The 25,217-nt window shown below is 40.5% G+C and overlaps 1 protein-coding gene across 2 annotated transcripts in view; it reads left to right on the top strand.

Moving 5' to 3' along the window:
• The window catches only part of MACROD2 (mono-ADP ribosylhydrolase 2), a 900,701-nt gene that overhangs the window by 85,892 nt on the left and 789,592 nt on the right, over positions 1 to 25,217 (top strand). The window lies entirely within an intron of this gene.

A 25,217-nucleotide genomic window follows, 5' to 3' on the forward strand; every position in this document is an offset into this window, starting at 1 on the left:
ATAGTTCCTGAATATAGCAAGGGACTGGCAAGAGATGTGGCTGAGTCCTCTGCATTGTGTGTTTTGTAGTCCTTGTTCAGCTTGGCTACCTGTCTAGAGTAGGGATGCCAACTGGTGGTCTATGGTTCAGATATGATTTCTGGAGCAGCTGCTCCAGTGTGGTGTAGTGGTTAAGAGCGGTAGACTCGTAATCTGGGGAACCGGGTTCACGTCTCTGCTCCTCCACATACAGCTGCTGGGTGACCTTGGGCTAGTCACACTTCTTTGAAGTCTCTCAGCCCCACTAACCTCACAGAGTGTTTGTTGTGGAGGAGGAAGGGAAAGGAGAATGTTAGCCGCTTTGAGACTCCTTCGGGTAGTGATAAAGTGGGATATCAAATCCAAACTCTTCTTCTTCTTCCTGAAAGCTCTATCAAATATAACAAGAGTTTTAAAAAATGGGAGGGGGAGTAAGATGTATGTGAGACCCTTCTAACCCCTGGATCCAGCAAATGCTAAAATATAAGACAGCCTAACTTCCTGTGTTGAGGTGATGTGGGCCATTAACAGAAACAAAGGTAAGAGGCTCTTGTATTAGACTGCAAATGCGTGGAACCATTACAGTAGCTCACGTTAATTAGAAGGATGAAGCCAGAGTTTGGAGTTGAGTTGCAGTGATATGAGCTGGAAGTAAAGCAGCAAGCTGGAGAGAGCATCAGAGCAACATTTAAGAGCAATGTTTGAGTTCTGTTTGAATCCAAGGCTGCGGCTTTTGGGCTGTTGAAGCTGTGAACCCTACAGCTCAGGTTGTATATATGTGTAAATAAACCATATATCATAAAGGCGCCACAGTCTCTGCTGTGCCTCATTCCTAAAAAGAAACATGAACCCTGGGTAAAGGCCTGGAACTCCTGGAATATCACAGTGCTCGGATATTGGGTTGGTGTCCAACAATAGTATGTTAAAATGTGTGCACAGTTTCATTAGCAATGTAAAGAAAAACTTTTAAGAAACAAGAGTGGTTGGACACTAACTTTAACAGTTCTCTGCTGGACTTGGATACTTATATACAAATTTGTATATGTCTGAATGTGAAGCTCTTACTGGAAGACACCAATTTTGTTATGGAGCACAGTGTAGCAGAATACATTTCCTTCCTTGCCACTCACTGTCTCAAAAATAGAATGGCCCTAAATACTTTTTAAAATAACTTTTCCTAACCTTTTATTCTTTCCAGTGCTTTTCTTTTCTTTCTGTTTGATCCAGGATTAGATCACAACTGCTAGTGTCCTTTGCACAGCAATATATTTCCTTTTCATTACAAAGAAAACAAGGGACTTTATTTATTTAATTTTTTTGAAGACTGTAAACTGAAACACAGTTCAGTTGGGTGAGAAAATTACTCACGATTCAAGTTTATAGTGCTTAAAACCTGAAAGCGAGATGCCACTACAGGTGCTAATGCCAGAATGCAGAATCAGTTTACTACTACAGCATGGCCTCACCAGTTGGGTGTCTTTTGTCCCTCAAGCAAGCATGAAGCAGCCTCACTTGGCATATCTGAACCAGTACTTGAATTTCAGAGGGAATTCTCTCCCCCCCCTAGTTTTTATTATTGTTAGCCACTGTTTTGAGAGGAAGGGTTGTTCTCAAAATTTTGGGGTGGAGTCTTGGAGTAGGTTTTGTGGATTTGATCAAAGGCCTTTCCCTTCCACAATTTGAGCTGTGGTCTGGAACAGATCATGTTGCATTCAATTGATGAAAATATTCCGCTTGGGGTTGACACTAGCACTGCTTGTCCTTTTCTATCAGACAATACAAGTATTAACTAGCAGCCCTGTAATCACTGAGAATCCTCTTGAAATGCATTGCGTTTTGGTTATATAATGAATTAAAGATTGGAATACAATATTACTTAACCACACATAACTCTAAAAACCAGATGGCTGTGGTGAACTTAGAATATGTAAAAGCATTTGAAGGACTTGATAAGTGTGAATAAAATAGTCCATAATTTGCGAGACAAGGGTGGAAGAAGAAAGCATATGCAGCTGGTCTCTTAGAAGTGGAAACTCTTTAAGTTTAAAGTTTGGTGTGTCAGCAAAGTAAGACCTATAAATCAGCCAGAGTAATGGAGGTGTCATGTGGTCCTGGACACTTACTCTATTGAGGAAATGTGCTTCTACATTGTGTGACAATGTGCTGCTAGTGGCAAGAGTGGTAAAGGGAGAAAATGGACAATGAAAATGAATGGTTTAGTTAGCATTTAGTTTGAAAAAGAGGGAGCTTTCTCATTTATTTAAAAACTATACCTTTCAGGGCCCCCACCCCTTTGCAGCTTACAAAGCACAATTAAAAACCAACACATTTGGGGGTAAGAAAAGCTAATAAAAGACTAAAGCTGAAGTAAGAAAAAGTCCTTTAAAACCTACCTCATAATAGTCATAATAAAATGCAGAAACAAAAATATTTTAAACATCTGTTCCAAAAAAAGGGGAAAAAAACCCCACCCTGACAAAGATGGGATCATATATATCAGGCTACCACTGTAAAGGCTCTGCTTTCAGAATCTAGATAGGCAATGTTATGTTCAATCTTATCTAGTTTGGAACCAAGTGAGGGTAGGATAGATGTATTGTGTCTTGAATGCAAATGTAAACATACTTCATATATGTTAAGGTGCTGCCACAACCTACTATTTTATATGTTGATGGAACTCACTTTGAACAGGTTGTCAGAACAATTATGTTTCTCTAGCATAACATAAAATACGAATACTTTCTTGGCTTTTGAAATAGTGCATTTACCAATGGTTGAGTAAATACTTCAATAATATGAAGGAGCGTCTCCACCCCCATCGTTCTGCCTGGACACTGAGGTCCAGTACCGAAGGCCTTCTGGTGGTTCCCTCGTTGCGAGAAGCCATGTTGCAGGGAACCAGGCCTTCTCGGTAGTGACGCCCACCCTGTGGAATGCCCTCCCATCAGATGTCAAAGAGAAAATGAGATGTCAAAGAGATGTCAAAGAGCTACCAGATTTTTAGAAGACATCTGAAGGCAGCCCTGTTTAGGGAGGCTTTTAATGTTTAATCGATTATTTTATTTTTCTGTTGGAAGCCACCCAGAGTGGCTGGGGAACCCAGCCAGATGGGTGGGGTATAAATAATATATTATTATTATTGTTGTTATTGTTATTATTAAATTGGGGAGGGGACTCAGACAGTCATCCTTGGATGCAAATAGGAGACTTCTGGTTAATATGGCAATAGGTTAGGTAGCTGGCTCTGGAGCTCTGTAGATAACACAATTATAATTGTGTTTCAACCTATGTTAACTTATTTTAAACGAGATACAAATGGGATGTTAGAGCACAGTTTCTTCTGCAAGTGAGCATGACTTTGGGAGAGCCAAAATAGAGGTGGCATTAGTTGCTTAATTAACAAGTGTGTGAATGTTCATTTGTTTTTAAATAGTGTGCACAGGAGGTTGAATCTGGGTTGAGACCATGCTGACCAGGGGGAGATGAGTGCTTTATCTTCCCCCAATATGTGGTCTTGATCAGGATCAAGATCTATATGTCTGCTATTTCCATCATGAAGAAAGCTCCTCTTCATGAATTTAGCAGTGTAGTAGGAGATGGCATAATACAAAACAGACTTCTGGTCAAATTCTAGAACAGGGAGTCCCCTTTGGTTTGTCCCATAGCAAGGGGTATTCATGGGTTTACCACCACTAAATTTTGATGTTCCACTTGGCTATGAGAACTACCTAACAAGAACCATAAAGAGGGTCCTGCTGGATCAGACCAAAAGTCCACCCAGCATCCTTGTTCTAACAGTGGCTAATGAGACTTTTGGAATCAGGTTTTTTGTTTTTGCTCCTAAAATGATGGCATCCCATGCTTTACCGGTATGTGAAGGCTCACAATTCTCAATGGTTAAAAAAATGTTCACTCACCCTATAGTGCAAAACACATGCTAGCCTCAATTTGATATATCATGGACACAGTGGCTGCATGTTCAGGGCTGTGTATGGGTAATGGGAGTTAATGGGGGGAGTACATCACACCAGGAGTTTACAGTAATGGGCTACCTCTATGTGTCTTCCATTTGTTCATCCAGGAATGCAGGCTCCAAGCTCAAGCGTTTTAGCAGTGGGGAGTGCTGGCTGGGGATAAGGGAGGCAGGAGAAGGCTGTGAATTCCCTGTAATGATCTGGCATGAATGCCCCAAGAGTGGTGAATGTACAAGGCATAAGCAAGCAGTGTCATATGGAAAAACTGTGGGTCTCCAGATGTTGGACACCACCTCCTTAGACTCCACCATCATGGCCACATTGTGAAGGATGAGGAGAGTCATAGTCCAACAACATCTGTAAGCCATGCAATTCCAAAAGGTTTCCAGAACCTTTTTGCAGAGGTGACGATCCACAGAACTGTGCTTCATTAAGAGCATTACAGGATCTGAGGGATAATGATGAAAAAGAGATTCTATGATGGGAGCTGTGCAATAATACATGTAGAACTATAGTAATATAGCTGAGCATATGCACAAAGAGTTCTGCTTCAGAAGGGAACCAGGCTATAAAAATGTTTTTAAAAGGTGAAGGTTATAGACATTTTTCTATTAATAACTGCAAACAAAAATAGACACAAAAACAACAGAATTCTTGCATAATTTTAATGAAAAACTTTATTTTGTTCCCCTTTGTATAAAGATGGTTTATTTGATGCATGTTTTGTAACGTTTTCCCATTAATTTGGACATTTGGTAAGAAAAATTTCTTCCCGGTTCTCTCCTTCCCCTTTTCACATTCAGAGAGGGGGTGTACAGACAGTCCTGGAATTTAAGAGAGAGGAAGTCTAACACAATAGACTGTGAAGTAGAGCAACTCCCACAATCAGTTTTCTGTACAGCTTATTACCAACTGGTCAGAACTAGGTTTTAATTAAATGTTAAGGGATAAAGGACAATGATGTGGGCTAAGGAAAGGGAATTCAGCTTTAACTTTGAATTTCCTGACTTTTATCCCCCTCTGTCACTATGTCAGTGTAACTTAAATACAGGATTTTAAGATGTAATTTCCTCCTGAAGGTTAAAAGCTGTACTCTCCCCCCTCCCCGCCTTCAGCTTTGCTAAGAATGTCTTTTTAGCTACTTAATAAATTTAATTATGTTATAGTCCACAAGGCCATGGCTGTTGTAATATATAAACAAGGTTCTGTGCAGTCAATTTTTAGAAAGGTATTTTGGTTAGGTACAATGTTTGTAATTCTGTTCTGTTTGTTTTCAAACTAAATACATGTAAAAATACTCATATTGTGGGATTAGTAATGTCCCCCTGCTTTTATTTATTCTTTCATTGCATTGATTTTTTAAAAAAATACTTTTTGGTTTTGTTCTGGATTTCATTGCTCTTTCCATTACCTTTACTTTTGAACTACGTTTCACTCCCATTGTTGAGGCTTACTTCTAAGTAAACATGTTTTGGGTTTGATGGGTTATTAGAAATTTTTGTCATACCCTAATTTCAGCCTTTTGAATAATTATTCCTCTACCTCTTACAGATAGCAAAAGCAAGAGGAGAGCAATAAGAGCTTAGAGGGGGTTTCCCTAGCTGGCCATACCTGTTTCCCTTCCCAAAGCTTCCTGCCATCAAAGAGACACTACAATTTAGTCCCTCTTTCCCCTTCTACTGAGAACAATAACTCATAGTCATACGGTACCTGTTGGTCACTTAGAAAAAATGTTAATACCTGCATCAGTGAGGTGAACTCCATCAAGCCAATACAGCTCAGCCCTAGAATGCATGTTTTTACAGTGAGCCACCAACACTCTCCCTCAAGAATAGCCAGCCAAATCTCCCAGTTAACTTTCTTCTGAAACTACAGTACAGTCGTACCTCGGGTTGCGAACACCTCGGATTACGAACAACCCGGGTTACGAACTTCGCAAACCCGGAAGTATTTTTGCCCCCCCCCCCACGCGCAGAAGCGCCGCACGTCTTTGCGCATGCGCAAAGCGCGAAAATAGCAAAAATAGCGCTTTGCGCATGCGCAAAGCGGCGGTTCGGGCCCTTTTCGGGTTACGAACTTTTCGGGTTACAAACTGCGACCCGGAACGGATCGCGTTTGTAACCCGAGGTACCACTGTATATTGTTCTGAGCTGTAACAAGCAACAGTTACTTACTGTGTTACTATAATAGTTTACTGTTGCATCTTAGAGGATGTGAGCAAATCCTTGTACTGTAGACAACATTTCCTTTCTTTAATGAACATACACCGAAAAATGAGGTAGTTGAAAACATTAGATTCATCTTATTTTATAGTTACTTTGCATTACAGGGCTAGCACAGAGTATTTAAGCCAAAAAGATTGAAAACTAATTTTTGTAGTCATGCTTATCATATAACAATAAGCAATTTGTGCAATTGACCTGCTGACCTTAACTCCTAAGACACTGTCACATTTCTCCTTTGCTCCTTTGTCCAATTGAACAATGTGACTTAAAATACTGCAGAGCTTGAAAGTTTCTCAGAATTGTAAGGTCAAGCTTTGGTCACCATAGCTACAATTTAGATCTCTGGGTCAAAGGGCAAATAGATTAATGATGTCAGACACGTCTTTAAATGGTTCTAACACTACTTCACCATGCAGTAAGCAGCTGAGCATATTTGATATGACAAAGGCCTTCTTAAGTCTTGCTAATAGGAGGATCGTTGGAGACATCTGACAGAATAGACTTTTCCTTTGTGCGGAAATGTTCAATATTAAGCAATAGTGGGCACCAGCAGTGAGCTGCTTCAATTCAAACTGCCCTAAGTTGATTGCTGTACTGGCTAAAGGGCTTGCACTATCACTGCCCTCTTTCTTTCTGGTTATCTGCGTCCTTTGTCCAGTGTTCATTCTATTTGGCTGAAAGCCACAAAAAAGGGGCAGAGAAAGTTGGAGGAAGATACTGCACTAGGCATGCTCTTTCATTTGCCAGGCTGCTGGCTCTGAAGCAGAGTGTGATGAAAGTCTTAAACTAACATTTAAAAATTGTCATTCAAACTTTTTTCTCAATGCATATCATATTTAAACATATACTTAATGGGGGGGGGTTATATTTGACATGTACTTAGGTGCAGAAAAATGGATCTCATTTATCTGTGTAATTATGCTTTGAAGAGTTTAGTCTGCTAATGATTGTTAAGATGCAGTTTGCAAATAGAAGCATAGCCAAGAGTAAGAAAAGAAATAGGAATGGAGTGGAGAAAGTAACCTGAGGAAGAATAACCATGGTGGGGAGATAACAAGAACTAGGCTGGGCACTGGTGCCTTTGCTCCCAGGTCACTGGAAGCTCTGATTTTTCTGCATCATTCTATACATTGCTGAAATAGCTCTGTACTTTTCTCAGTAAAGACTGTATTTTTCTGTTATAAAAGCTGTTGTTTTCCAGTGACTGAATAGTGAGAAATAGTCTTGGTTCTATGCCTGAACACTTCCATCACAAAAATGTCTAATGGGAGTCTGTCCAGGTCTGCCCGTGGTCATTCTGATCCTGTGTGCACTAAACTCCCGTGCAAGCAGGGGCTCGGTCAACAGCCACATCAGGGACAGTTCCTCATACACACTGAGTATAACGTGGCTGTGCTCAGGGGTGCCAATTTGATTAAAATATTGAGTGGGGTCAGGTAAGCCCCGCCCCACATAGTTGATCACATGACATATTTTATTGCGGGGCGGGGGGGGGGCAAAGGTACCTCAACCCCTAGGAGTTGGCTCCAATGGCTGTGCTACTTCGACCATTAAAATGAGGACAGAAGCTGTTACAGGCAATATAGCATCCCAGAGCGGAGCTCATATGACTGCATTTTTCCTAGTAAAAACAAATACTCCCCTCCCCCATGCATAGACGTATTGAAATTATTTTTAAAGCATACTGTAGTCCATGGGGAAAATAGCTGGAATCATGGCAGTGCAATTGGTCTACTATTGAACACTATATAGATTAATATTTTATTTCTAGCACCTTGTAAAGTGGCGGCCAAAATGCTGCTCAGTTGAGTTGTGCGGGGAGCTTGAGTTTTCATCTGACTCCTTGTAAAATATCTTTTAATTTGGCTCAACCTATTACTACTCAATATGTCTCTAACTGGATGATGAACATGATTCCTTGTCTATTTGTGCACATATATTTATTTATAAAACCATAATATTCAAACAATGACAGCAAAATATATAATGATGGCATCCTATGCCCTCCCAAGTTTCTGTTATTTTAACTACCTTCAAGAGTGTCACAGCAAAGATAGCTGAGCAACATATGGATAATGTACTGATTATCATTCAATCTGCCCTACAAAGATGGGCCCATACAGTTTTCTAGCTATTTAACTCCATTTCAAAATATGGCAAGATGGTCTTCTGCCTCATCTGAGTCACAAATGCACAGGCAAATATCACAGTCTGTCTGGTAGAGTCTGTCTTTCCAACACTGCAGTTGGCATGACTTTAAGCTTTCCACGATCTACCAACAGTTTACTCCATATAATATAATTTTCCAGCAAATGAGATTGTTTCCAGTATCACTGCCCAGGGGAACATTTTGATGAATGGAGTAGTGACAGATCCTCTTGCTTGTCAATGTCCACCGTTTATATTTTACAGCTTCATGTTTGGCAGCTTTAGCCCCAATTCTCACGAAACACAGAATATTATTGAGGGACAAGCCACAACACTGCCAACAACTACACACTAGGCTAAAGCAAGAGCCTTTCAACCTAGCTGGCATCTGTGCCTGTTCCTCAAGACACAGATTGGACAATTTATTTTAGGCCATATTAAATCATTTAAAACAATCAAGAAGCCTGTAGTGCTTTCCTATGAAGCTAATGTCATTGAATTGTGTTTGTTTACTAGACTGTTTCAGAATCCTTCTAATCAACAGTTCCTGACTTACTGCAGTCAATTTTATTGAATTTTAAGCAATACTCTATAATACTGATAACATATGACAGTCATACAAAAATTAGAGAAATTGTTTATTTATTTTGTGTGCAATAAACAAAATCTGCCCTTATTCCCTTATGGGGTACACAAGAGCCTTTGTAGGTTCTCCATCGGTAGGAGGAAATAACAAAGGCCAACCAGAGAATATTGAGAAGCAAAGCAGCCAGTAAGCCTGATCTTTATTGAACTGTTGCAACAGGGTGCTCCCCTCTCACGCAGGAGAAAGGAGGAGGACCCAGAACCAAAGTGTGCCTGCCCTTATATAGACATTTAAATTTGTCCACCCTGAAGTCCAAGACTACCCCCAGAAACCTCATACATACATCACAAAAGGGGTGTAGCCCAAGACCACCACCCCCAGATACATCATACCTACAACAGAAATCTGAGTGGGTTGTTTATCCCCTGTCTGCCAGGCTATCTGATAATGCCTTCTCTGATGGCCCTTCCTGGTAGTCTGGCCATTCCTTTGAGATGGTAATCACTTAATTCCTGAGACAGTGGGAAGATTCCCTCGCCCCCTCCTTCCTTGCAGAGAAACATTTGGTCAGTTTGGGAGTCAAAATGGTTTCAGGGCTGTCTTCCTGTGCTGTTTCACACATGTGGCCCATACATTTGTGTACGTGAACGTGTCTGCTTGGTACATTGATGAACATTTATTATATATATATATAAAAGGTAAAGGGGACCCCTGACCATTAGGTCCAGTCGTGACCGACTCTGGGGTTGCGCGCTCATCTCGCATTATTGGCCGAGGGAGCCGCCGTATAGCTTCCAGGTCATGTGGCCAGCATGACAAAGCCGCTTCTGGCAAACCAGAGCAGCACATGGAAACGCCGTTTACCTTCCCGCTGTAGCGGTTCCTATTTATCTACTTGCATTTTGACGTGCTTTATATAAGACCTTAAATGTTTTATTTCATGTGCCTTCTATCAATCACTCAGTGGTGGTGGGGCCAGATCAGGATTAGGTTGCCCCCTGCCAAAAAGTTATTTCTAAAGACCTTTTAAATTAATTGATTAACCTATACATAATACAGCACATTCTATGCACTCCTCAGTGTTTTTGTGTGTATCTTTGTATGACATATAATGTATGCTATTACTTCTACCAAGAACACTTGGTTATAATAAATAAACACTGCTTTTCTATTTCCTCTTCAAATCAATAATTATTTAATTGCATTAAAAATATATGGGAACAATTACAGTCCCCATTGATAAATATTTACCTTTAGTGTGTGCTGTTTTTAAGTTGACACTTGTCAGAGCCATATGAGGATATTAAAGATTTTCTTTGGACAGACATGTACTGTGGTAGCTTGAGTGTACATTTGGCACTTGTTTAGTTTTCGAACATTATAGTTCTAGGAAATAAACTAGACTCTGATTTCTGGTAACATGCTGGTCTGACAAGAGTTGAGCTTGCTACTACCACTGACTTGAAATGTTTTGGCATTTGACACTTAAAGCTTTTAAGCAGCTACATAAACCTGATGAGCTTCCACAGAGCTTAGCCTCCCTCAGTCAGTTGTTTTTTTAAACATAAAGATAGTAGAGCCTTGTAAAAGACTATATGAGGTAACATCTAAAATTGGCTGCATGCTAGCCCAGTGGAACTTCCATTTCTTAGATATCTACAGGTACTTTTAAATTGACATTGGGCATTGCATCTTGTGAAGCCTACTTGCCCATCAGCTGCAAAGGTACCCATTGGTGGCTGTGCATCCATAAGAGCTATGTTTGGAGTAATAATATCTGGGGGCTGAGGGAGGAGGTGAGTGAATTCTGGCAGAAGGGGCATTAGGCTGGCATCTTGTGATGGACCTTTCTGAACCCCCCAGGCTGTTGGCAGGTCCTATCCATGCTGATAACAAATGCTGGCCCTGAGAACTGAGCACAAGGTCCTATAGCTGTAACGGTGACTTGTTGTGCAGTCTTGAAAATTGTTTTATCTAACCCCACGTTTTCATTTTTATAAAGAGGATTCAAAGATGGAGATAAAAATATTAATTGTTTTCTAAAAGTTGATTTGGATGATTGACCTTAATGTAAGCTGGTTGCCACAAATTATTAGTTGTACCCTGTTTTGAAGAAATTCTCAACATAAAAATGATTAAAAAGTACCCATCAGGTGTTTTCCCCCTCAGCACAAAGTGAGTCATGTTATCAAATTTGAAGAACTCTGAAAGCACTGAATGTGTGTGTGTGCATGTGTGCGCGCGCACACACACTTTTCCAGTTCAGATTGTGTTGATATTAAATTTCATTAACTTTGGTTGTGTTCGCTGAAACTTTAAAATGAGTACTGTAAATTACTTTCTCATTCTCACATCTAAAATAAGTATATAATCATCAGATAGTTGTATTCATTTTGCCCATTAGTTTTAATCCTGACTAATATAACCCATAAATTATATGTTGCTTATCACATATTGAATTTTTAAATGGTAGGCATTTAATTTGTTTGTGAGTGTTTAATAGAGTGTTCCCTTTGCTGATTCATAGATATGTAACATACATTAGAACTCTGGATGGCCACTTATTGTTTCAACAAACACTAATTTGCTCTTGGCTATGCACTCTTTGAAACAGTAACTCTAGTGATACAAGAGCTATCCCATTATTTCCTGTATAATTATTTTTTGTTAACTATTGAAGGCCTCCCAGGAAGGGAGAAGAAGGAGAGAGTGAAATGGTGGCAAGACTCAGTGATGTACAGTAACTTCTGCTGCTGAGGAGAAGGGGAAGGGAGAGGCGATAATTATTATGGAGGTTTTTTTGTGTTTTGTTGAGAACACCATGGTAGGGGTAATTTGGGTGAAGTAGGGTTGGAACTCAAGGATAGGAAACTCCACTGAAGAGATGTGAGAATGGGCAACAGATGGGAAAACATTAATATGGGGGGGGGGTGAAAAAGAAGAAGGGATCGAGGCTCAGAAATTAAAGGAGAGGCAGGAACCTCAGGAAAGGGAAGGAACAAAGGACAAAAACTCTGGAACTTTCAAACTCTGGTAAATTCTGGCATGCCAGCAATGTTATAAATTTGAGTGCAGAAAGATTTGGATACATAAAAGGATGACACTGGAAAGGCAATTTTCAGGTGTCTTTGTTTAACAAAAGAAATATGTCTAGTTCCAGTGGGATTTATGGGTGTCTTGGATAATATCAGGGTTCACATAGACAGGTAATGGGTGGCACACTGAGGTTTTGATTACATTAGAAATGGAAGGAGGTTTGTGTTGGGAAATGAAGTCCCACATGTGTGGGAAACTGAAAAAGAAAAACATTTGACTGCCTGAATTCAAAAAGCATGTGGGGCTTACTCTCTTGTTGAAAGAGGCCCCAGCAGAGTTTAAAACAGAAATGCATGCAGCATTTGCAAAACATGGGAAATATAGGTTATTAAACCTTTAAATGTCCCAGTATTAAGAGCTCACAATTGTGCTCTCTGCCTCTACCACTCTCAGGGTGAATATACTACTACCTTAAGTAAGGTTAAAATGTTTTACTTACAGTAATCAGAGATCTCACTCATGCAACATTCAATACTACAGCATAAACAACACAGGCAAGATATTATTGATTGCAAAATACAGAAGTTAATTTCAAATATGCGGTCTGAGTCTGGAGTCTCAGCCTCAGATATCTTGTCAGTTACATGGTTCAGGAGAAGAGAGAGGGAACAAGAAAAGATAACTTCTCTCCATAGCTGCCAAGTTTTCCCTTTTCTCGCGAGGAAGCCTATTCAGCATAAGGGAAAATCCCTTTAAAAAAGGGATAACTTGGCAGCTATGCTTCTCTCTCTGTGGGTGAGCCTCCTCTAGTAATTAAGAACTCTGTGATCCATAACCCTTTACTTACAGGCAATTACAGAGGTACCTCAGGTTACAGATGCTTCAGGTTACAGACACTTCAGGTTACAGACTCCGCTAACCCAGAAATAGTACAGTACCTCAGGTTAAGAACTTTGCTTCAGGATGAGAACAGAAATCATGCAGTGGCAGCAGCGGGAGGCCTCATTAGCTAAAGTGGTACCTCAGGTTAAGAACAGTTTCAGGTTAAGAACGGACCTCCAGAATGAATTAAGTTCTTAACCTGAGGTACCACTGTATGCAGTTATGTTGAACTGCATAAATCTCCCACAGTTTTCTGTTATTGATCTTGGAAAGTTCTATGCTTATTGCATAGTGGGTGACATAGACATATTGTCTATGTCAGTAGAGTTTCAGTAGGAAGCTTACAACTTGATCTGCCACATAAAGCTACATCCCTTCTAGCTCCTGTTCAGACATAACAAATAAAATTATTTGAGACTAAGTACTCCATGATGGGGGGGGGGTACAAAATAGTGGCAGAACTCTGTTCTCTGGCAATGCAGTGCATGCTGTTGATTATACATCATAGTATTGACACCACTGTGACATTGGGGCGGGGGGGCGGGGATGGGGCACAGCAAAGAGTTACCGGTATTAAAATTATGGTAAAGCTCTCTGCTCTATACAAACGTGCAGTGAGCTGTTGCTTTCTTACATGCATTACATGTCATTTAACTTGGATTCAGAGCTACATTACAAGATGCAGTATTGTTCACAGCTTTTAAATAGCAAACAGGTGTTGAAAATGTATTGGTTTGAAGTAAACATTTGAGCTTTAGAATTGCTGCTATTTTGCTTGTAGGGTGCACAATAAGCTAAAGAAAGCAAAAGGGGTTACCTTTTTAAAAAAGAAACTTTGAAGCAATCCACAGCCACCTTAACATGGAACAATCCAGTGTTCAGTAGTAGGATTACTTTTGATTAAATGCCTAGTGATAGCAGCCCAACTTAACAGTAACCATGCTTATGCAACTCACATATTATTGGTACTTCACTTTCACTTTTCAAAATTCATTAAGTGAAAATCTCACTGAGTCCCAGCAAATAATTATTTGTTAACATTATTTAGGTTGTGCTAAAATGAAGAAACATTGCGATTTGCCCAAGGCTGTAGAATGATTGGTGACGGTCAAGATTAGCACTTAATTAGTATATAATGAGAGAGGAAAATAGCAATGGGTAATTAGGAAGCAGAAGCAGCAATTATCCTGCTAACAGAGCTTCTGAAGATTTTCTGAAAGCCAGACCTGCATTGCCCCACCTGAGAAATATCAAAGTGAAGTGAAATACTAGTGAGCTCAATAATTTAACTCTTATCGGTAGAGACAAATAGACGGGGATGTTTGTGAAGAAGATGCCAGAGCAGTGAGCAATGCAATTTTTTCAAAAGAAGAAAGTGACTGAAAAAATATATAGGTGGAGATTAATGTAAGGTAGACTTCAGTGTATATATCTAAAGCATGTTTTATATTGCTTGCCTTCTACAGCACAATGTGAATATGGAGGGTAGCCGTATTTGCCTGTTGCTCAAAACAGCAAAGCATTGGATCCAGGTGAAGATATTTGCAATTAGTTTCCATTTAAATTAATGAGAATTAAGTCTTGACTTATTTTCACATGGATTTTTAGTGGAACCTAAGTGCAACTAACTTAAGATGGAAATGACATGAAGCATACAGGGGTTTGCATACATTGAAGGCTAATGGGTTTATTATGGCGTATACTTTTGTCAGCCAGAGTCCTCTCTTAGGTGCTTGAAAAGCTTTTCTAATTGGGGAGAGACATATACTCTGAGTGCAAGAGAGAGAAAAAAATTATTACATGATGTTTTGTGTCATAGACATACCTAGTACAGTGTAGTGGTTAAAGTGTTGGAGTAGACCTCAGACAAATCTCCACTCAGCCAAAAAGCTCGCTGGGTGACCTTGAGTCAGTTACTCACAATCCACCTAACCTACATCCCAGGGTTGTTATGTGGATAGGAGGAGAATTATGTACGCTACCTTGAACTCCTTGGATATAAAGTAAAAAATAATAAAAGATGAAAGATGTAGAAAAATTACAGTACAGGAAATGAAAATTCCTGAAACTGGGGAGACTTTCAACCTTCCTTGGATAACAATAGGGAGAGGTATATTTGTACAACCTATTCCAGAAATGGAATAGGTAATAGGGCCTAGTGGCAGAGAAAAGTTCAGAATCAGTGGCAAAAGCTAACCAGGACAGTGGGAGAAGGGAGGCCAAGAGGCAGAGATGAGTCAGGCTGGTGAAGAGCCACTGGTGTCTCCCCTTCCTGCTGCGACAAGGTCCCCTCCCCACTTGACTTCCAGAACCAGAGGAGGCATGAATAGGGGGGAGGAGGGTTGGCTGGACACAGGCGCTGTCTCAGATTGCTTTGAAAAAGCCCTGGAGAGGAGGGGACTTAGACTGCTGTGAAGAGGCAGGGACTTTCAGTCTTGGCAACTGATTTTCATGGAGTAAGACCACCAGGAATGAGCTGCTTTGCTAGACATAATACTCAACCAAGTCCGTGGAGATGTTTTTGCTAATGAAGAGTTAACTCCAACTTCAAACTGTGTGGTTATTGACCAGACTGTTCCAGTGTCACCCAATATGGAAAATAGGGATAAACAGAGCATATTGGGTGCCGTGGGTATCATGCGATTATAATTTTGGTTTTATTACCAATCAAGCATAGGAGGCAAACTGCACATTTAATAAGTGGGATGAAAATAATCAATTAGGAACTCTCTCAAAATTCATAAAGAGAGAGTGAGGAGAGAAGTAAAGTCTGCTTTATGGCTGAACCTCGATAAGTAGGTTAAATTATATGCGGTGTAATGGAAGATAGAAGTACATTGGAGTCAGGGGAGCTAAGTAAAGAACAACAGTGGAGAAAAGTGAGGGGCAGTCTAGTAGAGAACTATGTTTACAGAGTTGAAAAACAAATGTTCCAAAGCCCAACTCATATTCTGCCAGCAGCATCATAGGAATTGCTGCAGTGTGGCAGTTTTCATGCTGTTTCAGTAATATTTGGTTGAAGCAGATCAGTTAGGTGAAGCCAACACTGCCCAAGTCAGGGCAGTGTTAGCATAGAAAGTAGCCACATGATTTGCACTGCTACACCCTGCTTCAGACATGGTTGGAGTGCCGTAAGAATAGGAACCTTATTGCTGAAAGTCTGGGAATCTGAGTTAGGACCCTGAGGAAATGCATTCAGCATCAACTTCAGCAACACCCTTGCATAAAGGTGAATAGGCTACAGCAGGCATCCCCGAACTGTGGCCCTCCAGATGTTTTGGCCTACAACTCCCATGATCCCTAGCTAATAGGACCAGTGGTCAGGGATGATGGGAATTGTAGTCCAAAACATCTGGAGGGCCGAAGTTTGGGGATGCCTGGGCTACACCAACAGAATAGGCTATCACCAGATAGTGATATTGGTGTAATGAAAATTTCGATCACTAATTCTGCCTTCTGATAATGGTGGGACTGAAGGTGGGGAGCACACGAGGTGTATATTAAAAAAAAAGATTTATGTTTTAATATATATTAAGGTGCAAGAAAGTGACTAATAATTCCACAGACAATTGCAGTCCTTATTCACTCAAGTCAATGGATGATTATCTAGTTAAGTATGCACCTAGGGTTATTCAAAAAAAGAGCAAGCAGTTCTACTTTTCGGTGCAGCATTTCAGCTGGCACTTATCGCAACAGTTCATTTAAGAGGACAATTGGCCTTTCCCTGTTGTTTTGCAGTTTCTAAGACATTAAAAATCACCATTTAATCCTGTTTACACTCCCCAAAGAACTAATCCTTGTTATTGGTTCTTTGTACTGAATCATTGAGTTAGAACCTTTAGCCTTAACAGATGTGTTTGCAAAGGGAAAACTAAAATGCACATTGAAAGGGAGGAAAATGGAATGTAGTTTCTTTCTGCTCCAGTATAAATACCCATGGAAATAGATTCTAAAGAATTAGGTGGAAAATGTTGTATAAATATGCTTTTTATCATATGCTTTTTATCATTTTGAAGAAGAGAAAGTAGTGCACACAGGTACTATTCTATATGAAAAAAGAAGCCATTCCTGATAAATTTTAGTGTTTTTCATGCATTTGTTTGAGGTGTTGTCAAAGTGAAGTATATGCTAGATCAGAGCTTTCCAAACTGTGCATGTTGCACACAATGTGTAGGTGTATTGCGCAAATGCTCCCCATGCTCCTCCTGGGGCTGGAAAGGGGTTAGTTTAACCTCAGGTTTGCTAATAAAACTGAATTACTGTGTTGCAAAATGATGCATGTCAAAAAGTGTGTCGCCAACATGAAAAGTTTGGAAAGCTCGGGCGAGATGGAGTCAACATGTTTTTAAGCTCATGAAAAGTACCCATGTTTTGGTGGAGCACTAGTTAACTTTGCTATAATTATGCTCTTATTGATCTAGACTAATTTAGAACTTTTGTCCTTGTGGATGTAGTTAGATTAGCATTACATTCCAAGGAGGAATACCAGAAGGCATGTAAGAGCTTAAATCCTCCTGCTTTGTTTATTCTGTTTTTCATTTAGTGTAAATGTTCTGTTGTAGAGACTAAGAAGGAAAGTGAATGCAATCTTTCACCTGTCTTTTTTTGTTTTCTTTTTTTTAAAAAAGCATCTACCAAGAGAGTTCCTCATGGTTTAGATTACTCAGAGGTGGCATGAGAACATGGTGTTATATATTGTTATGGGTTTGTATGTTCTAGAATTTAATTAAGGCTTAGGGCAGGCAAGCTAGTCACCTGTGTGAGGTGGTAGCTGGACTCATGTGTGTTTTGAGCTGTGTGTTAAAGGTAAAGGGACCCCTGACCATTAGGTCCACTCGTTACCGACTCTGGGGTTGCGGCGCTCATCTTGCGTTATTGGCTGAGGAAGCCGGTGTACAGCTTCCAGGTCATGTGGACAGCATGACTACCTATTTATTTACCTACTTGCACTTTGGTGTGCTTTCGAACTGCTAGGTTGGCAGGAGCTGGGACCTAGCTGTGTGTTAGAGGCATTTAATTCTCTGGAATCAGCACGTGTGAAAAGCTAATTACATCTGGCAAACTTCCTAAACTGTGTATTCAACACTTCTATATCTTAGGAAATCAACATCTGCTAATAGCTAATTGAGGTAATTTCCTTTTGAGGTGTTAGCCTGGGGACAAGCCATTTAGGCAACACAAAGGATCTTAGGTGAATCTCATTTGCAATGCATGGGCTTCCTCCCTCTCTCAACTGAGAGTTTAGTTTAAAATACAATGCTAGTTTTTTAGGGGAATGTTTAGAGACTGCAGTTAGGAGTTACGCAAAGGAGTTAGGAAACAATGGGCTGGGGAGAGAGCCAGACAGCAATGATACTGCTGCATCTATGAAAGAATCCAGAACCTTTGGAGGTCTTTAAGCAGAGGCTTGACAGCCATCTGTCAGGAATGCTTTGATGGTGTTTCCTGCTTGGCAGGGGGTTGGACTGGATGGCCCTTGTGGTCTCTTCCAACTCTATGATTCTATGATTCTAGGATTCTAGGATTCTATGATTGCTGGGTATCCTGCCATTGTAGGTGCAGGTGGTACATATGTAAATAAATCATATATTACAAAGACACCACAGCCTCCACAGTGCCTCATAACCTTATGTTTCATGATAACTGTGAATGCAAAATACATTGTCCACAGTTCTTGTGCCTATCTGATGAGTAGTTCAGCAAGGACAAGATACAGAGTTTTTTTGACAGAGCTGAGTGGACTGTGCTGGAAGACCAACATAGGTGGGGTGCCCCTAGAGAGAAGGAAGATCACCCATTGCAAGAGACAAACCCCTGGAGAAACAGCAGTAGGACTGTAAGGATCTCTGCTGTGTCTTTGGACCTGCAAATTCCATGCTGTCGCATTGGACACCAATTCTGGATCAGATAAGCTAGGACAGCAGTTGCTGACCTCAGAATACACCGAGGTGGATGTGAAAGATACTGTGCAGAGAATGATTCCTCCCACCAGTAAAAGTAGCCAGAACAAGTGGTCAAGTGGAAGAAATGTGTTTTGCAATTCCTCTGGAAGGTCAATAAGGAGAAACAGGAGTCTCAGAAGGTGATCTGAAGCTGGCATGGAAGGAAAGGCACCAGGGCCGGCTTATGTATACTGGGCGCTGTGGCGCGATGATCCTTCTGGCGCTTCTCGCACTCTGCTGGGCAGGGCCAGGCGCAGCGGGCAGCTGGAGGCACAGCGCGACAGGCAGGGATGCTGCCATCTGTGCTCCACCTCCACCTGCTCGGCTGAAGTGAGACAGCAGCAGTGGCAGCAAAGCTGCCTCTGTTGAGGGAAACCTGGACCTGGACCTGGGCTACCTTCCACCCACACTCCTTCAAGTCACAGCGAGCACAGACAGCGCTGCCCCACAATGCTCCACGGCACCTCATTTGTATGCATTGTGGGGCAGCGCTGTCTGTGTTTGCTGTGACTTGAAGGAGTGTGGGCGGAAGGTAGCTCAGGTCCAGGTCCAGGTTTCCCCCAATGGAGGCAGCTCTGCTGCCGCTGCTGCTGTCTCGCTTCAGCCACCGCTGCCGGGAAAGGAGCGGAGCGGGCGAGGTGGAGGTGGCTCCTTGTACCTCTTTGAAGCACCCGCTGCTTGGTGGGTGCCCTGGTGCACCGTGCCAGTCAGCCCAATAGGAAGGACGGCTCTGAAAGGCACTGTAGTGGTCATTTACCAGTATTTACCCACAATAATATATTCTACACGTACAAGTCTCCGTGGTGCAATGGGTCAGTGCATCTGACTGTAACCAGAAGGTTGGTGGTTTGAGTCTACCAAGGGACTGCTGTGCGCAGGATGCCTGCATTCCAGGGGGTTGGACTACATGATCCATGAGGTCCCTTCCAACTTTTCAATTCTATTATGACAAATCCAAAATGTGGCTTTGGCAGGACTTTACCTGCATGACAGGTCCAAACCCACAAATTTCACTATCCATTTAAAAACCACAATATTTTTTGGTTTCTACAAAGTCGCAGGCAGTGCCAGGCACTCCTCACTAGTAAATACTGTAGATAAAATAGTTTTGCTATTTTTTAGTATTCAAGGTTTAGAGGACAGTCTATTAAGACCACTCAGATAAATTGGGTGCATTATTGGAATAAGATACAGGATGGAGCCTATGGATTTAGTGAAAATCTCTGTTCCCTTCCACCAGCATGAGTGAATGCTTCTCACAGTGTCTCTGGATCCAAGCCAGTGTGATTGATAGATGTGATTGATTCAATTTTAAGTCAATATAAAAATAAGCTTCAGATTTAGTATTAAACTTTTTTATTTTAAAAAAGAGGCACTTGGTGTTACTTTTTTTAAAAAAATAAACATTAGATTTTGTGTATTTTTATGTAAACACAGCATATGCACTGTATGGAGCCTGGGATCCTTTCCCTAAGCCTGGGATCTTTCCCTAAGACTGAGATAAATGGAACCGGTATGTGCAAGTGTGACTTGCTTCTTCTCCTAGAAACTGAAATTCCAGGATATTTGAAGAGTTGTAGGATCTGGAATGCAAATCTTAGTTCAGGATTGTCCTACTTCAGGGGAGATTAGGGAACAAAGGAAATGCAATTTGCAAGTGTCTACAAAAGGAATAAGAGAGGCAACAATTGATCCCCTTGCCCTCTGGAACAGCAAGGCAAACAATTATTTTGATTGCCCATGTTTTTGTATTAGAGTGCAATTTCTATCTTTTTTTCTTTTCTTGTTAAATTCTTTGCAACTATTATTACTGCTGTTGTTAAGTAATGTTAAGGAACAATAATGCGTAAGGAACAATAAGAGATAAAAAGCAATTCATTGTGAATGATTTATTTTACTTTTCACATTATAACATGTCATTTACACTTTTGTCATCATAAAATAAAGCTTGATAATTGAGGCATTGGGTTTCGGAACAGTTAAGTTTCTGGTTTGGATACTGGCTTCTTTCAGTCTTACCACCTGCAGCTTTTTTGTGGGCAGCTTGCCAGAGTAAGGGATTTGCTGGGCTCCTCTTGGTCCAGTCAGTTGATTTACAGTCTTTAATTGCAGAAACACTTTTTGCCTATTTTTTTTTTAAAAAACATTCTCAAGTTTTTATGCTTCAGTTGATCTCTATATGTGAAAAGTACAACTGCACATAGTTTTTTCTGAGGAATTCTAGTCAGCTTCAGTTTCAATTGCTTAGAGCTTTGTTACATTGTACTGTATATAGTTTAAAGTTAAATAGTTCCATAGTTTAGTGGTGGGGAACCTCTGGTCTGTATGCCTAAATATGTTTGCCAGCCCTCTTGATTTGACCCACAAGGCCATTTTGAGTAAATAATGCCCAGGTGTCATACACTGGACATCATATGACATCAGACACACAAACATTCACAACATGGTTGCAAATAAGCCTCCTGCTATCAGAACTCCCTTGGAGAGGATATCACCTGGGAAAACAGCCTTCTGGCTGGACCTCAGGTAGTATGGAGTCCTCAGGGTTCCATCTGGGGTACTCATTGGATGCCACAGGATCCTGCTTCATTTCTTGAGAACTATCAGATCTGGTGGTTCCTGACACTGTGAATTCAGTATGTTAGCTATTACCTATAAAGCCCTAAATGGTTTATGACCTGGTTGCTTGAGGTACCACTTTATCCTCTATTAACGTGCCCACCCTCTGCAGTTGTTACCTGAGGCCTTGACCCATGTTCCTTTAACTTCAGTTGATTGATTGATTGATTGGAAGAGAGGCAGGACAAGGCCTTTCAAGTGCTGCCTTCTGGCACTCGTTTCTCCAGCCAGTCCAGCTGGCTCAATCCTTGTTGGTTTTCTGACACGTAATGAAAACATTTTTTTTATGTTTTTAGGTTGTGCTGAGCTTTCATTATTCCTCCCATGCTATGAGTATTTTGTTAGCCAGCACTTGTTAGCTCTCTGTTTTAAAAAGTGTATAATGGGGATTTCTCCTAAACTTCAGATTTTTGTGTTGTAAACAACTACACAGTCTGTTGGGGGCAGGGGGAGAGAGAGAAAAGTCACTCTAGCAGTTAATACCGTAGCTTTCATTAACATGTACTTTAATCTTAGCTGAAAAAGGCCATCCTAGAAAGGATTCTGATCTGTTTTGTTTGTTTGGTGCCATGGTGGGAGATCACTACCCAGATTCAGGCACCATCCCAGCTTGTGTGGTACTGATCCCTTTATCTGGCTCCAGCTGAATTGTTTTAAGAAAACCTTTCTTTTTTCTCACCCAAAGAGCTGAGCCAACAAAAGAAAGAAGATTCAACTCACTCACAATGTCCATCTCCCCACAATTTGTAGACAGAGCTCCCTCTTCCCCCAATATTTGAAACAATGAAGATAGCAGTCTGCACACCTTCGATGGCCTCTTTCAATTCAAATGCTATATCTTTCCCTGAAAGAGGAGAGCACAAAATATGGTCTGAAGCTCAACATCAAAAAAACCAAGATCATGGCCACTGGTCCCATCACCTCCTGGCAAATAGAAGGGGAAGAAATGGAGGCAGTGAGAGATTTTACTTTCTTGGGCTCCTTGATCGCTGCAGATGGTGACAGCAGTCACGAAATTAAAAGACGCCTGCTTCTTGGGAGAAAAGCAATGACAAACCTAGACAGCATCTTAAAAAGCAGAGACATCACCTTGCCTTTTTCTACTCAACACCTCACATCCTGTGTACCTATAGGGAAATAAAGAAAAAGCCCATATAGTTCGCCAGTTCAGCTTTTGACCAGAGGTGCTTGCTTCCCATTACATGCACTAATTATACAACTGTATTTAATCAGCTGAATCTTCTGTCTTTACAGAAGTTAATGAAAACATATTTGTAAGACTTCTTTCTTAATCATCTCATCTATATTTATACCATACAGCTGTGCATAGTTATTGAGGGAAGCATTGATAAATATGTATAACAGTACAAATGAGCAGCTAGGCATATTTTGTTATTATGAATACTTAAAGCATTAAGTTATCTCTGTCTTACAGTGTGTTTGGGCTGCTCAAATAGTGGCCCAAGGCCAGAAAACATTTTACAGTTACCCAACAATTAAGCCTTGTGACCAATTGAATTCACTTTTTTAAAATGTCTGTGGAACAAGTGCCCTGAGGCACTGTGCATGAGCAACATTAAAATAACTACAGTTTCTGAATAAGTGTCAAGTAAACGTCAGTGCATGCCTTGGTGGCTGTAGCAGATAAAAAAGTTAAATGCAATTACACACACACACACACAAAATAGGAAAGTCACACCTTTAAGATATTCATTAGACTGGCAGACTGACCTAACAGATAAAGAATAGGAAGATTTTCCATGGAGGAGGGAGCTACTTTGTAAAAATATACTGAATGTTCTAAAGGCTTAAGCAATAGTTGGATAGCTTTTTTGCATTCATTATTTGATATAGTGCAATATCTGAAGCTAAATTTCTCAGGAAAAATAACACTATGGATAGAAATCACATACAAGGACTAGGAAATTGGTGTGTAAAGTGCAGTCCATTCAGAGCAAGTTCTTGCCTAGGTTTCCTTTCAGTTTTAGTTTTAGGTTTTTTAAATCACATAGCAACACAGAATTTCTAGGGGGTGATTTTTTTTTTGCCTTCATGTAAGATTGCTATTATGTAGCAGTTGTGTATGTTTGCATGGACATCCATAGGCTGCAAATGAAACAATCCCCAACCAGTGCACAGCAGCGAAAGAAAGAAAGACAAGACAAGACATAAATGTTTGTCTTCAGTTCTTATCCCTCATGAGATTAAGGCTTTATATACTAATTACATAGTTTACAAAGCAAGGTTTTAGGCCTAGGAAGTCCAAGAAAGTAGCCTTCTGCTACAGTGGAAGGTGATTCACCTCCACAGCAGAGAATGAAATGGAAATACATAAAACTGACATCATTTGCAACGAGCAGTTCTGTTATCAGACCTTCATTTAATCTTTCATCTAATTATTGTAATTGGAAGTCATTAGATGTAGATAGAATTATACCTGCAAGTGTTACCCGCCAGAAACAATTATGCCACATTATGTTTTTGTGGTCTTGCAAATAGACATTTGCTTACACCTAACAGTATTAACATACATCTAGAGTCTAGCTATATTAATAATCTGCATGGGGGAATGAGCTTTGCATATGTGTGCATGCTTTGGCCTCAATCACAGTTTTCTGAGGGGGAATGCGGCCCTTCTTTATAGTGCAGGTAGGTTTAGACATAGATATGTAAATAGTACACGCTACTGTACTAATATATTAGAGCAGCCTTCTCCAAAATTCTGTCCTCCAGATGTTTTGGACTACAGCCTCCATTTTTTCTAGCCACTCGTCATGCTGTCTGGGGCTGGTTGGGATTTGAGGTCCAAAACATCTGGTAGACTCAAGTTGAGGAAGGCTGCAGTAAAGTGGATAAAACTGGAATATGAAGCTTAATAGCGCCCAAACAAATTTTGTAACGCTTTAAGAACGTTTGGATCAGATTATATTTATTAGCCCTTTCAAAGCAGCCTTGCAAAAATGAAGATTTGATCACAGTATTACCCTTTTCACTCCAACATTATATTTTGTATGGCTACAAATTATGCCCGGGAATTAACCAATTATTTCATGCAGGAGCAACTCTCCAAATTGACTTATTTTGACTTACTGTATTTTAGATAATAGGATTTTATCTATAAAAATGGTGTTAGCATTATTACAGGTATTGCTCTTACCCAGCTAGTGCCATTTTAAGGAGAGGGAACCCTAAGGTGCAGGGTCATAACTCTGTAATTAGATCATCTGTTTTGCATGCAAAAGGTCTCAGTTCCCCAAAATATGGCATTACTGGGAATGACTTCTGTCTGAAATCACGTATACTACTCAGGTATATTCCTTAAGAGTCTAGTTTTTTTTAAAGTGAATATCAAGATTTTGGCTGGTAACTAAAAAGCAGATTTTTGTTAAATTTTGGATATGCATTTAAGTTCTGCTAATTCATCTCAAAACAGGTCTTTCATATAGTACGCTCTATTGGTTTTTTTTATTTCTCTTTTTTGAAGGCTTGAGGAAATATGCTGAAAATATATTCACAGATTGCTGAGGTAGCTATTTCTGGAGGATCAATTTACTTGCCCTCTTCTCCCCAAATTCTCTGATGCCCCCTGGAGTGGCATAATTTTTTATGCCGGTGATATGAGATAAGAGAGTACTACAAAAGGTCAGGGAGGAACAGCTGGCACTGCTCTGGACCCAGCAGCTGTTGTGTGTTGGCAAAGCTCAGTGCTAGGAGCTTAGTGAAGGAGGCGTAGCTAACTAGTCTGATACGAACAAGAACAAGGTGGGGCAGATTTCCCAATGTGCAG

The sequence above is a fragment of the Zootoca vivipara genome, chromosome 3, assembly GCF_965207765.1.
Source record: "Zootoca vivipara chromosome 3, rZooViv2.hap1.1, whole genome shotgun sequence".
Lineage (NCBI taxonomy): Eukaryota > Metazoa > Chordata > Lepidosauria > Squamata > Lacertidae > Zootoca > Zootoca vivipara.